This window comes from Rhamphochromis sp. 'chilingali' (assembly GCF_963969265.1).
Source record: "Rhamphochromis sp. 'chilingali' genome assembly, chromosome: 5".
Lineage (NCBI taxonomy): Eukaryota > Metazoa > Chordata > Actinopteri > Cichliformes > Cichlidae > Rhamphochromis > Rhamphochromis sp. 'chilingali'.
In genome coordinates this window covers 41,511,990-41,526,401 of record NC_137932.1, presented here as the reverse complement: position 1 = coordinate 41,526,401, position 14,412 = coordinate 41,511,990, and the positions used below count along the sequence as shown (strand labels likewise).

The window sequence follows — 14,412 nt, the reverse complement described above, 5'->3', positions numbered from 1 at the left end:
TCTGACAGAGAAAGCATACGCCTACAAGGGTTCTTGTCTATTCTTACATGCTGAAGAAGGAGGAGGTGGCACATTGTCATTTCTTTTCCAGGCTAGCATTGCAATTGTAAAATGTTTGCAAGGGCTAAGAATTTTAGGCTATAGGTCAAAAGGCTAAAATGTTCCATATATATTGTTAGGCATGCTTGCACTGGCTAACATTATAGCCATGACAATTGCAATCTGACGCTAATCGCTGCATTTTGTGGACATTTAAAACTTTCGCAGCATCTGACCAAACGCTAAATGCTGAATTCTGACAGTTTAACACACTGTACCACCTGACATACATTACTGCTGTGTGAAGGTTGGTTGGTGGTCTCTCCCTGGTCCCCTACATACTCCAGATGGTGATCTGATGGAGTCGTCAGTCTTTTTGACCTTTATCAGAGCACTATCCTGGAAACATATAATGCATTTCATGTCAATAGGAATGAGACACAGGTTAAAAAAAACCCTTCAAAATAAAATAAAGACAAATACTCAGAGTCAAGAAGAGTCAGAGTCAATGACAGTGGACCAGGCACCACGAGAAAAATGAGACAGGGAGAACAGACGACAGGAAAAACACTGAGCAAACTATTACTACCAAAAGTAAGAGTCAAACCAGCCGATTGCAAAACTGAAAGCTATCAGTAGGAAACATAAAGTAAAATCAGAAAGACTCAATATAACCATAACCAAGACTAGAATAATAGAGTATCTGAACGATGCCGTAAACACAAACATCTTAATAACAGGGGAGCATAAACAGAAACTCAGGGTCAAATGTAATAAAACAGGATGCAGAGGTTAAAACTGAGGACTGCTATAAAAGCAGGTTGATGGTTACTCAAGAGTTGCTGGAAGACTTTAACTCACATCACTGCAGGTAGACATCAGATTTGCTCTTACACCTTGTAAGTGCATTAACAAAATAATTTAGTGTTATGATGTAGGAAGCTGTTATCCTGGGCACCCCCCCCCCACACACACACACAGATCATTAAATAGTTTAAATTCTGAATCCTTCCTTTGAAGACTTATTCCAAAGTGTTTAACTGTTGCTCTGAAGCCCCCACCCAGCCACTTTGAGTCCTCCCTCATTTTCATATTAATGGATTAGAGCATGCTGTGCTTATCTGATAGCTATGAGGATTACTGCATTTATCTTATGGCTGTCAAATCCTTCTCTCTGGCGTGCTTGCCCTGATTGCATTAGAGGAGTTTTCAGAGGATGATCAAAAGAGCCATCCTCAGAGTCCGAGTGGCAGTCACTCATTCTACTTTGAAGTGTCCACACTTTGAAGTATGCCAGGGAAGAAATGATATGCTGGTCAAATGAAAGGGCCCAGGACTAAATGTAATCACAGACTGTCTCCCAGCACATCAGAAAAGAAGCCGTTTGCCATGGGATCTTTGAGTCAGTTCTAGTAAGGGTGATTTGACCAAAGGATGTGGTACAACTGAAAGGTTGTAATAGGCTAATTACCTATCGATGGAATTCCATTAAATCCCTTGGATATGCAGAGCATGCTTTAACCAGTGCATGGCCAATTTGAATGTGCTATCAGAGCATATGGGAATATTTACCTCGTTTGTGAATGATCTGTCAAATAGCAGCAGACTTTAAAAACTAACAGTGCTGGGACTGTAATTGCAAATTGATTCATGAATTCTGCACGTATAAGGTAATTACTTCCAGGGTATAAATATAGTCAAAACTACAGCTCTGTTAAGTCATTTATAAAATGAGACAGATGGGGATCTAGACATGTAAAGTAAGCCTTGGCACGTGTTGAAATGATCATAACAATCGCTCTTTTTACTTGGGAACATTTTGTGGGCAACTTTGGGGACTGTTGGGGGATTTCTTTCCATCCAAGAGGCTTATTTAAGAGACTTTGTGAATAGATAGCATGCTTGTAGAAAATAAAAGCTACAAATATGCAGCACACACATAAAAAATACAGTAATAAAAAAATCAATCTTTTGTGAATTATGCTTGGCAAGATTTAGTTAGGGCTTGGCAATATGGAAAAACGTCTTATAAAAACGTTTTTAATGTCAGTCATTATGGATACATATGACAATATGTGTCCAGTCACTGTGGCTGACAAGCTTAAAGTTCATATATATTCATGACAACAATGTTCAACTACATTTTAAATAAACAACACGAGTACATCTACTAAACTGAAACTGAAAAGATTCAAGTTTTACAGAAGAACACAAACAAACTTGAAAACTAAAATTCTATGATCAGCTACAAAAACATAAAAATGCCATCAGTGCAAAATAAAATCTAAAAACTACATCTAGACTATAATTGCTTCTTCTCCAGTGGCACCAAAAGGAACATGAAGTTCAGTAGTCTCAATGAAGTGGGCCGTGAGCCTCATATGGATCAGATGTTCGTTGTGGCAAATACAGCTGTTCAGTTTAATTCAGTCTTATTAATGTAACGCCAAATCACAACAACAGTCAGCTCAAGGCACTTCATTGTAAAGAACCAGGTTCAAGGAGAGCTGTCTCGGGGAGTTTTTTATGGCCACAGAGTTGGTAACAATGGTAAATGGCTTAAATCCCACATTTTTGACAGTGGCATCATGTCTCGTCATGGTTCTGCTTTGCTTCTTTGTCGAAGTCCAAGGAGCTCGGAAAGAAACACATTTGGTCTTCTTTAAGTTTCTTGAAGATGTTTCATCTGACAAGCTTCTTCAGTTCTAAGCGTAACTGGTGGAGAGTCCCAGATTTTAAGCCCTATTGGGAGTGTCCCTAAGAGGGTCATGAACCCCCTATTGATCCTCTGCCTAATCACATGAGCCAAGGTGTAAAAACAGGTGTGGGTCACAATCAGCCAAGGTTTCAGGTGAACCCCACCATATCATGTGACTCATGTGAGTGGGGGTCAAGGCGTCTGGGAAGGGATCTGGATTATAGATGGCGTACATCTGTAATCAGGTCATTTGATGTCGGTAAATTAGCATTAACGTTACTGTAATGATGCAGCACACCATACCTTACATTTGCTATGCTTCTCACTGCAGTGATCATCACACCAACTATTATTTGCAGTATGTACATGCATGCTTTGTTACATAATAATATAGACACATTAAAAAACTGAATGCAAGGATTATTGCTGAGACAGTTGCAGCAGGTTGGCTGCTTGTAAACAAGAGTTATTTTGGGAAGCAGAGGAAATTAATTACCAATTTGGAGCTGCAGTGTGATTCCACAGACGCTGCAGGATCATTATAAAGGAGTTTGCATTATAATGCTAATTAGTTTATTTATCCATTTGGGCTTTACTAACATGAACAATGACTTCTCAGTGAGAAAGTCGCATGTCGCTAAAGTTTATTGTTATGTTGTACCATGTTGTTAGCGTTCTTTAGCGATCCATGTTGGTTATGTTCGTAACTACTGTTCAAACCGAAGCGTCTGAGGAGCAGAAAAGGGAGTTCTGACAGACGGTGAAACTGTCTGCTGCAGCAATGTAAAGTATAAATAACAAGTGCGTTTTTGATCAATAAAGCACAGAAACATATTCTAGTATATCCTGTTAAATAAGGTTATTTGACTGTAACGAGCCAGATGGTAAAAAGCTCTCCCTCATAAAAAACAAACAAAGACCAGGGACAATTTTAAAACTTTTTTTACTGAATAGTTGTTTATTTTTATCCTATAACTCATGTATAATTTTGATAATGTTGCATTTTCTTTTCTTTTCCACATCGCTGTGTTTTGTTGAATTTGCGTGTAAACTAATTTATTTAATAAAAGTCACAAATAACAGGAATAGGAATACATTTCCATCAAACAATGCAACATGGACTCATTTCACGATGATTATATTTCCTGCCATGTTTAGGACTATACTGGGACAGGAACAACCCTGGAAGTGTACTGGTTAGTGTACTGGAAGTGTACTGGTTAGCTAGTGACCATCCTGAACTCGTTTATCAGTAGATAGAGCTGGCGGGGGAAAAAGAAAAAACTTAATGTGTTTTAACTCTTAAAGCACATGTTTTACAAATCACACTAATGGTTTATCTGTTATGTTTGATTGTTACAGACGCAGGACAAATTTCTTGCTATTTTAGCTACCGCATTGACGTAAAGCCAAGCAGGTGTGTTTAATAACAAACACTTCTACATGTCAGGTATAGTTTTCTGGCCTTCCTCTCCTCAACACTCAGTCATTTTGGAGTAGTGGGCAGAGATTTTTTTGCACTGTAGATGGTTCTGCTGCAGCAGTCAGTGAAGTTTGACAGAATGATAAATTGCTCTGACTGACTGTCAGGTTCCTATTCCCACTCTGACTGTTTTGTGTTTGCATTTTTTCCCCTCTGTCCCCTTCCTGCCAACCAGCAAAGTGCAAGCTAATAATAAACTTTGTGAGTCCAGTGAAGTGTGGCCATAAACAGTTTATTGAGATGATAATTTGGCTCAAATCGGTTCATAGAAAGTTAGTGCATGTTCTTCATTAGAGAGAGCTGAAGCAGGCACTTGAAAAAACACTGATCATTATTGTTGACGTGCTATGAGAAGAGCAAATATGTGTGGACTTTAATGTTTTTGAAGACTTTTTCTGTAATAGCTTAATTAGCCATGAGAAAGTTGTGCTTAACAGTGAAGTCCTTAAGAGGTTGTGAGGACTGCTGCATGATAAGGGTGCTTATAACTAAAAACACATGCCCTCTATCCTTTGGTGAAAGCTACATGTTTCATGCTTCCCTTGTTCTTATCAAGCACTGTTGATGTGCCCTTGAGCAAGGATTTCTCCCCAACTAATTCAGGGCTGCAGTTCAGTAAAAACAGAAACATAGTGGCAAGATGCTTATTTTAGTGTGTATCAGTTTGATCAGCTTTCGGCTTTGCACCCTTTAAGTGTCATTAAAACACTGTTTTGAATCAACTTGTGTGTTTAAACCAAGTGAAAGATTTTTGGCAGGAAATGTCATTGCAGTATTTCCGAAAGCAACTCTGTCTTTGCTAATTTAGCTCTTCACTTACCCACTTCATTGCTAATCTCATGATAGATTGGGGCAGCATGGCTGCTTGTCAGGGTATTACCTATATATGGAATCTGGTGCTGTTTCCTCACCATTCTTTCATAGGTCACAGAAAGTGAGGTAAAAAAGCCTTTAATGTAGTCTGTTTCAATCTGGTTTGGTTGTGTGGATGGCTGGATGGCTGGGAAAATTGCTTTGATAAGCCTTTTCCATTGAGATTTGAATCCATGGGATAGAAGTGTGACCTTTGAAAAGGCTGACTAGAATACTAGAACGCATATTTGATTGTTTCTCATGATAGGACTCAGTTGGGAGCGTTTTTCTCTCTTCCCCTGCTACTACTGTACATGTACAAATGCTATATGTGCTCTGCCTTTTCATTTAGTGTAAGTGCATGATCTCTCCATGACACACTGTAAAGAAACAGGTAGCAGCATCCTCCGTCCTCCGATTTTCCCATAGGGCCAGATGAGAAATTGGGACTGTTGTGGAGGCACGCCAATAGCAGAATTTAATTTTGCTCAATATTAATTGTATCTCTGTGCTGCAACTGAGTAGATGTTACAATTGAAGGAATAGTAATAGTACCAATATTTTATCATTATTAATCAATATAGGCAAAAACAACTGTGAACAAAATGTGCATGTTTTTGCAAAATGTTAGATTTTTAACTCCATACAGAGCGGTCTTTGCTGTTTTTCTTGTAGTTTAAGAGTTTAAGAGAACAAGGAGTAGTCTGTTTTAAGCTTAAGTAAGTGTAAAATAATCAGGTTCATTGTCTGGGGTGTAAATGTGAGGAACGGCAAACTCAAGTTTTACAAATTCCTCATTTTTCTTCCCACAAAACTCTTGAGTTTCTACTCTCAGGTCCCCAGCACATTTTAGCCCTTTAGCCAAACCACCTGTCAGCTACGTTGTAGCCTATGTCACCATGTTCGGTCTCATGCTCCTTCAAAAGAGCAACAAACTGACTCCTGTCCCCTTGCCACTGTTTACTGTTTTAGTAACAACATCAACAATGTGTTACATTCTTATTATTGATTTTGACAGCAAGGTCTGGTGGGAAAATACCAATACCAATGTCCGTTCTGGGTTCATTTTCAATTGTATTTTGTAGTATTGTATTTCCTAATTTTCCATTGACCTCGTACAGGCCACTCAGAGACAGCCAATGGGCTTTCCTCTGCCCAGGTCCGCTCTGCAGACACAGCTTACTATGTTGTGAGTACTGCAGCCTGTTAAAAGTAGATCTAACGGGACTTTTTGGTAATAGCATGAGCTGTAGTGTTTTTCTAGCATGTAATAGTGTGATGAATTGTTCAAACTTGACTTTATATCACTGCTGTGAACCTCGAGTTGTGCCTGTCATGTCACGCTGAAATTTGGCAGCTCTTTAAGGAAGGCTTAGCAGGTGTTTGTCGGTCTGCTCACCTGGGATCTCTCATTCAGAACCGGGTTTCTTTTGTCATAGTTTGCATTGAACTGATCTGCAGTTCAAGGGCTGACATTTGGGCATGCTTTAAACACGATGGGAGGTGAAAGATAAAGAGCTAGGCACTGCATTTCAAATTTCACGTATCAGCAGCAGGAGCCGTGTCTAACACTTCCCCATTCAGCTGTTGAACTGAGTGTTGCTAACTAAAGAGGTGCTCAATGGGCTCGTGGTTTATTGTAGTGGCCCTAACACGATGACTACTAGATTGTTTGCCACGGTGCTATGCTACTGTTACACACTACTACTTTATTTAATGGTACATGTAGTTGAAAGCCACATATAAGCAGTGCCTTTTAATATACTTAGACCGACCATTGTCTTTACTGATTAGTGTATTATTTTCTTCTTAATAGATTAGCAAAAACATGTCGAGTTTACAGATGCAAAGAAAAAAAACAGCCAGTATATTATGGAGGACGATAAATAAAATTGAATTGAATTGAGGTTGGAACCAGAGAATGTTGGCTTTCTATCTTAGAGGAATCTAGATGATTAATCAGTTATATATTTATCCTTTTTTCAGTCAGTTAACTGACTAATTGAAGCTCAGAAGAATTTTTCACATTCTTGGCCCCTAGAAGGCTCCCAGAGTTGGTTTTTTTTTTTTGCTTTAAACTCTGAAAATGAGCCTTTTTGAAAATGAGCCTTGTACTGTATGTACACTGTAGTATACTCCACGCCCTAATTGACCCTTTCTTTTTCCAAACGCAGATGTCATTGGTGAGATCATTTGTAATCAGTGATTCTTTCAAATTGGATTACTATGTCACTGTGATTACCTTGTGTCTATTTCTGAACAGACATCTGCATTTGTTACTTTTGAATTTGCATTTTAGTCACATCTCATAAAAGCCTTCCATTCTTAATAAATATGTAAAATATGATCCTTTTTTCTATCCTTATATTAACACACTCATTTCATTGTTAAGTGTCCGTGTGTGCCAAGCTCGACAGATTGATTCGGTCCCACGCTCTGCAGTGACAGAGACAGCTAATTAAACAATAAGCAGTTTAGCTGTGGTGTGGACTCCACACAACAGGACACTACAGCTTGTTCCGGTTTAATTGTAAAGTAAAAAGTGTTTATTATTTTTAACCTAAACCCTCTGTGATAAAAGGATTCATCTGGTACAACACACACAGCTTACCAGGCCGTATTAAGTAAACAAATAAATCTCTTAATTGTGCTGTTCTGTGGTATATTTTATTAACTTCTGCAAATTGTTGGAGCCTAATCATCGTTTCCCATACGCAGACTTTACTTCCCGGGCAATCGTTTTTATACCTGGGTGGCCTCTCCAAATATAATCTGTGTAGGAAACACTAGCAGTTTAGCACTTTTCTTCCACTGTGCTCTTTCTTCTGCCGTGAAAGCTCTGCTAAGCAGACAACAGTTCAACAAGGGGGACTCGAGACTCAGTTATTCATCACAAAGAACTTAGCATAGGAGGAAAACTTACACACACAGTGTGCAAGTAATGCACATGAGCACGCACATGTATATCTGTGTGTGAACACCCTCGTCCTGGCCACAAGCAGAATACAAATCTGCTAATTCACTAAATAAATAAAAGATTTTTCTCTATAAAACTAATTATTTTGTTTTTCTCCCGAGACCACTCTGTTTGTCTCGTCGCTCATTTTCTGAATGATGTATGTTACTCTCAGCATTGTCTAGCTATTGTGTAATCACACACTCCAATAACCAATAACCAGTCCAGCACCTGAAATTGTGTTTCACTGCCTTCAGCGCATTTGGCTAAATATGTCAGCACAGAAAGTAGCGGTGAGGTAATTCTACGGGTCACGGAGGTGGCAGCACATCCAATCAGACATGACTTAAGGCTCCTTTGGCCCAGTTCCACTCTGGATTTTAACGGCCTCAGATTGGCAGCCAGGGAGCAGGGTAGGGGTTACGTATCAAGGTAGACTAACAGCCTGTTTTTCAGACAAGCCCTGCACACGGTGTGATTCTACCCCTACTTCTGGCCCACACCTTGAGTCGGGGCCAGAAGGCACCAGTGCACAATGTAGCGGCGTGGGTTGTTCTCCATTTTCACGAGTTTAAAGGATAAATTGATGTAGAAAATGCTGCTCTATGCTATAATGGATTCTTCAGCGATGCCTGCCCTATCTGTGTATTGCAGCCCTGAAGGAAGTGTACCCTCAGCTCCCCTACACAATGTGGGAAATTGCTTACCGCATCGGCACTTAGCCAGGATTGGCACTGAATACGGAATTAACCTTGCTGTGATTTCTTTAATTTGCTTGGAGTGACATCTCCCTCAGGTGAGAGAGGCCTCTGTCAGTTTCTCGAATATCTCTCACCATGCGCTCACATGCAACTTATGTTGCGTCCCTTGACAGTTTTACATTACTTACACCAACGCTAGAGCTTGGATATATTGTTTTATTTCTGTGTTGTCTATTAGTTGAGCAGTGGACATAAAATGATCTCCAAAATGTATATCAAGGATGGGATACCTGCCTAATGGCCTCTCTGACCTTTGAAAAGGCCCCGTCTTGGTTAAATCAATAGAAACACAATTTGCAGCCTGGTGCAAGTGGATCCTGCATGGAAATAATATATTGGAGTTCATTTACTAATACACTGCAGCATAATCTGATTTTTAAATCTGAAATTTGTCCATTTGTTTCTGAAGGATCTGCATTAATATTTTGTTCAACTGTAAGTCCACATCTGCTGATTCTGAAGTTAACATGTGAATGATGTTGGGGGGAAAGCAGCAAATCTTCCTGTAAATGCCCGCTGCAACTTTGTGCTCCAGTGGTCTTAATCTTAGACAACGTGTTGTTTATTTTCATGTGATTTTATTTTGTTTATCTGCTCTTTTGCTTCTCGTACTACAAACTATTCCAGTCATTTCATGCAAATGATCACTTTTATTACAGATTCACAAGATAATGTGGCTTTGGTGTGAAAATTCATTTGGCAGCAGGAACAGGGAGAGCCTCATTCTTAACGTTCTGTAATATTGTTAATGTTCTTTTGTAAATCGTAGTAGAAGTATACAAGTCTTCATACTGTACCTGCTGGCAACTCAGACTGAGTTTGGTGTGATGTGGTTGGATCATTGCTACGTAGGTTGGTCAAAGAACATTTAAGAAATCCATAAAAATCCATAAATAGAAAAGCTTCACTGAAATGGAAGTATTTCGTCCTGTGATCTAGCAATGCTTGCATATTACCTTTTGCAAATCAGTCATTCACCTTAAAGTATTCCTCAAAGTACTTCCATACATGAGTCTTTCTTATCGGCGAGTCGGGGCAGAGCTATAAGACGACAGCTTCACCAGTTGCCATCTTCCAAGTTGTCCTTCTTTTATTCTCGTTTCTTTTCTTCTTCTTTTTTTTCTACCTTTTATTGTTTATTTTATTTTAACCTGCTAAATACAGGACAGACTTGGCTGAGGAAAAGAAAGGGGAGAAAGAAAGAGGGAAAGAAAAACAGCGGGGAAGAGGAACGGTGATAAAGGGCAAAAAACAAAAACCAACAAAATAAGCAGACAAAACATACATAAATCAATCACCTGGATCACCTGTTGAGAAAGAAAAAAGAGAAAACAAGCAGAAAAAAATAGAGCAATATAATAAACAACATCACAATGATATATGGGAATATGACAGTAAATACTAAATATTAAACATTATTGTGCAGCACGTAAGATCGACAGAACACAGTGTGCTTTGAGGTAGGAGCCAAAAGGGTGTAGTTTGTGTGTGTGTGTACACCTGTGAGCATGGACGCGCTTGTTTTTAAAAGGTTCCTTCATGTAATGATCTGCTAGAGGGTGTGGGGGGGCCACAGCCCCGTCCTCCAGGGCATGAAGCAGGTGTGGAGGAGATCAAGACTCCAGACATCCAGAGGCCCCCAGAACACAAGAGACCAAGGAAGACCAACAGAGGGGCAGCCGCGCCACTGTCCCAGAAAGAGCTGAGGAGAGTCCCAGATGAGGGCTCACTCAGCAGCCGCGGAGCAGAAGCCAGGGGGAGTTGCAGTGACGCGCCCGTGAGCTCCGCCGGCAGCCAGCTGTGCCAGAGTGACCGAGCCCCAGGCCGAGAGGCCGAGGGCACCCCACCCCCGAAGTGGCCCGAGCGAGCCCCAGGCTCCAGGCCCTGACAAGCAGCCACCAGGAGCCGGTGTGTACCTGGACGCCCATCCCCGGACACAAAGAACCACCAACGCACCGATGTCTGAGGGCATCTGCCACTGGCAGGGGAAGTGGTGGGGGGAGATAGGCCTCCTTGGAGGGCCTGAGATGTCCCCAGAGAGGTGGCGTCTGATACCCAACCTGACATATAGACACAGACAAACAGGCACATACAGATACAAACATCCATTCCCACCCTCATGCTCTCATATTTTATTCTCATTTCTAATTTTGTCCTTCCTGGTCACACCAAATGAGTGAAATCCTAACATCGATGGTACCAAAAAGGTTTGCTGCAAATAATGATGCTCTACTTCAAATGACGAACACCTCTACTGCTCAACTTCTGCTGCGTGATAGTGTAGACCTAGAATTGAACTGAATTAAACTGATCACTGGATAACTATTACTGTGAGCGCTGGATGTGTTTCTCTTTGAAACTGATTCAGGAATTTAGCTTTCATAAACATTTAGCTTTTGATTTCTTGGTTAACACTGATCTTGTTTTTAAATAGTTTATTCTTGTTCAAGCGACCGCTCACATCCAGTAGTAGGAACATGTCTTTGTGCAGCTCAGAAAATCCAACAATAAAAAAACAAAGTACACCAAAAACACTGTTGGATGAATAGCAAAGACAGGGATGTGGGATATATAAGCACAACAAAAGGCTGATAGTGTTTGCTATGTTAGGCATGGGAAAACTCATGTAACAGTAGCAATGACCATCCTTTTCCATTTGGTTTGCCTGACCAGGTTTGCTAGCATTTGATAACTTCAGAGATGTCATTATGTTCACATTGAATCAGCACAAGGCTGCATATTTTCTACAGAATTATGAACACTCGCAAACTGGAATATTTAGCTCCGTCAGTTTAATTGGAAGCCTACATGCCACCTGTGTATATCACTAAAGGGTACTGTTGAGCGTGGGAGACATTATTACTCACACCTGTTTCTCATTATTGTGATCTGCTCATGTGAAATGGATAGCATTTGATTGCTTCTCTAGGCTGAAGCGCGTGAAGATTTTTTCCTTTCCAAAAGCCCACAAAGATGCTTGTCTGTGTTCAGCGGAGGTCACGCCCACAATTTTTTTTATTGCACGTCTATGCCCTCGCTGTTTGGCACCAGCAATGCTGGTGGTTTCAAATAATTATGTATTTTTATTTTATCAGTGTATCAATGCCATCTCACTGCAGGGTCTCAAGTGTTTCACAGTCAGCCTCATCTCTGTGGTCAGATGTTCCAAACCAGCAAGGTGCAAGTAAGACAGATGACATCTGGTGAAATCAGTGTGGTCTGGTAGCATTTGATCTGGAAACCCAAATTACGTAGGCTGTTCCAGAATAACCCAGCATTTAACTGTCATGGTACCACTCAAGCAGAGCAATTCCCAACCACACTGGTGCAGGTTACTGGTGCAATCATTGTTAATGGTAACCGCACGGCAAGCCAGAATGGCATTATGTGGGTGGATCACAATGCACTTCAATGTGCTGCCCATTTAAAACACAGTTAGTTTTGTGTGCATGCAATATTTTTTTGGTCTGTGTTAATAATAATAATAATAATAATGGATTGCATTTATATAGCGCTTTTTGGAACCCCTCAAAGCGCTTTACAATACCACTATTCATTCACTCTCACATTCACACACTGGTGGAGGCAGCTACAGTGGCAGCCACAGCTGCCCTGGGGCAGACTGACAGAGGCGAGGCTGCCATATCGCGCCGTCGGCCCCTCACCAGCAGGCGGTAGGTGAAGTGTCTTGCGCAAGGACACAACGACCGAGACTGTCCGAGCCGGGGCTCGAACCGGCAATCTTCCGATTACAAGACAAACACCCAACTCTTGAGCCACGATCGCCCGTGTTGAACCTTGTGTGAGTTCTGCTCAGTTGTGACTGTTTAAGTTTTTTGTTTTCCCGTTGGTTCCGAATCCTGATAGAAGGGTACCTGAATCAAAACAACCAGCAGGTTGATAAATGCCAGAGACCAGTTACTGCCATCATTTAGGATGGACACCAGCTTGCTGCCTACCAGCTTTAATGCTTTTAAGTATAATTACTCATTCTCTAAAACTGTGGACAGCCCACTAACAGGGGCTCCAGACCTTCTCTGCTCCCTGTACACTTTCCTGCTGTTTTTCCTTTTTCAGTCATGTCCCTGCCTGCTGAGATCAATTTTATTTGCTTTTATCTGTTTTGTGTATTTTTAATTGAATTGGTAGCATTTTTATTCTTTTCACCATTCATATGTGAGTGTTGCTTTGTGCATTAGTCTGCAACTCTTTTACATTTTACCTGCACAAAAGGTGCTATTCCAGAACTGATTAAATGAAGCTCCAGTAAATCAGTGCCGGCCTTTAAGTCTATGTAGTCTTAAAGATGATGGTGGTATTGGGCTTGTGGGGCTATAGAGCTTAGTGGGACTGAACCATCATCACATTAATTGACTACATCTGTGATGCACTAACGGTGACCAGTCACGCTGCCTTCCATTTACCATAATTAAGCCACAGCAGTTTCACCTGGATTCTATGATTAAATATAGACTGACATCATGTCTCATTCCTGTTGTGAATGATTCCAATTTGCTCTCATATCCCAAGTCTTCACTGCCTCTTTTATCTGCTCTGTGTACTCACAGTTCAGTGATATTGAACTCGCTGTGGGTTGTATTTATGCTGTGTCAATACTGAAATAAATGCGAGGTCGTCATTTTTCAAAGCGGTTAACTGGAGGCATCGGAAAGTCAGACGCTTTTTTTTTTAATATCATGTGACTAACCGAGCATAGATGACCCATTCTGCATCAATTTGCTTACCAGGAAAGCTACACTTGTTAGTAGCATTGGAAAATCTGACATCAGACAGATTACAACAGCCTCATTTAATACTAGACAAATCATCCTCAGCGTTTACAAGAATTCTCCAAACAATTCAAGCAAACCTGCCTTAATTTATCTCTCAAATGTAAATACTTTTGTCAGTGAACAAAGCAAACTATCTTTACATCATTGTTTACAGTCACGATTAGTCACGTTGTCAATACAACAGTTTCTTCAAGTATTTTCTGATGTTGACTGCAGGTAAGGTTTTGTAGACAGTAATTGAAAAAGTTGTTGAAGAGCAAAAAGCTGCACTTTTTTCTGTGTGGCTTATATCAGTTTCAACAAAGTTACACATTTCTGTATAAGAGACTGATTGCAAGAGACTGTAAAAGACTCACATTTCCACTTTTATATTGTTTTATACTGTAAATTGTTGACAGCGTACGTCACTGCAAAAAAGGAAAAAGGCTGTACTCTTACAACAGTCCATAGCAGAAAAAAGCATCACAGCGAAACCTGCAGTAGCTGGATGGGACAAAAGATTCTTTCAGTGCCGTTCTGCAAAGGAAAATAAACGTTGTGTGGATGGGAACCTGTGGGTCAAACGATAGCATCATCTGGAGGTGCAGAAAGACTGCGCTCTAACAAGCTATACAGCACTGCAGGTACAGTTCTGACTCAAGAAAGCACTTTCCTATGTTTTCAATTTTAATTTTGAAGTGTTGTAAATGCTTTTTTAAAATATTTACTTCAATGATCAAAAAGGTTTATTTAAAAAGAATATATATTTATAGAGAATGTGGTTGACCGATTATGAAAACATGGTATAACACTTTTACAAAGAGGATCTTAAAAGGCTGAGGTGTTATTCC

The 14,412-nt window shown here is 40.3% G+C and overlaps 1 protein-coding gene across 2 annotated transcripts in view; it reads left to right on the top strand.

The window, feature by feature from the left end:
- negr1 (neuronal growth regulator 1) overlaps window positions 1-14,412 on the top strand; it is a 174,540-nt gene that overhangs the window by 86,957 nt on the left and 73,171 nt on the right. The gene's annotated exons all lie outside the window — the stretch shown is intronic.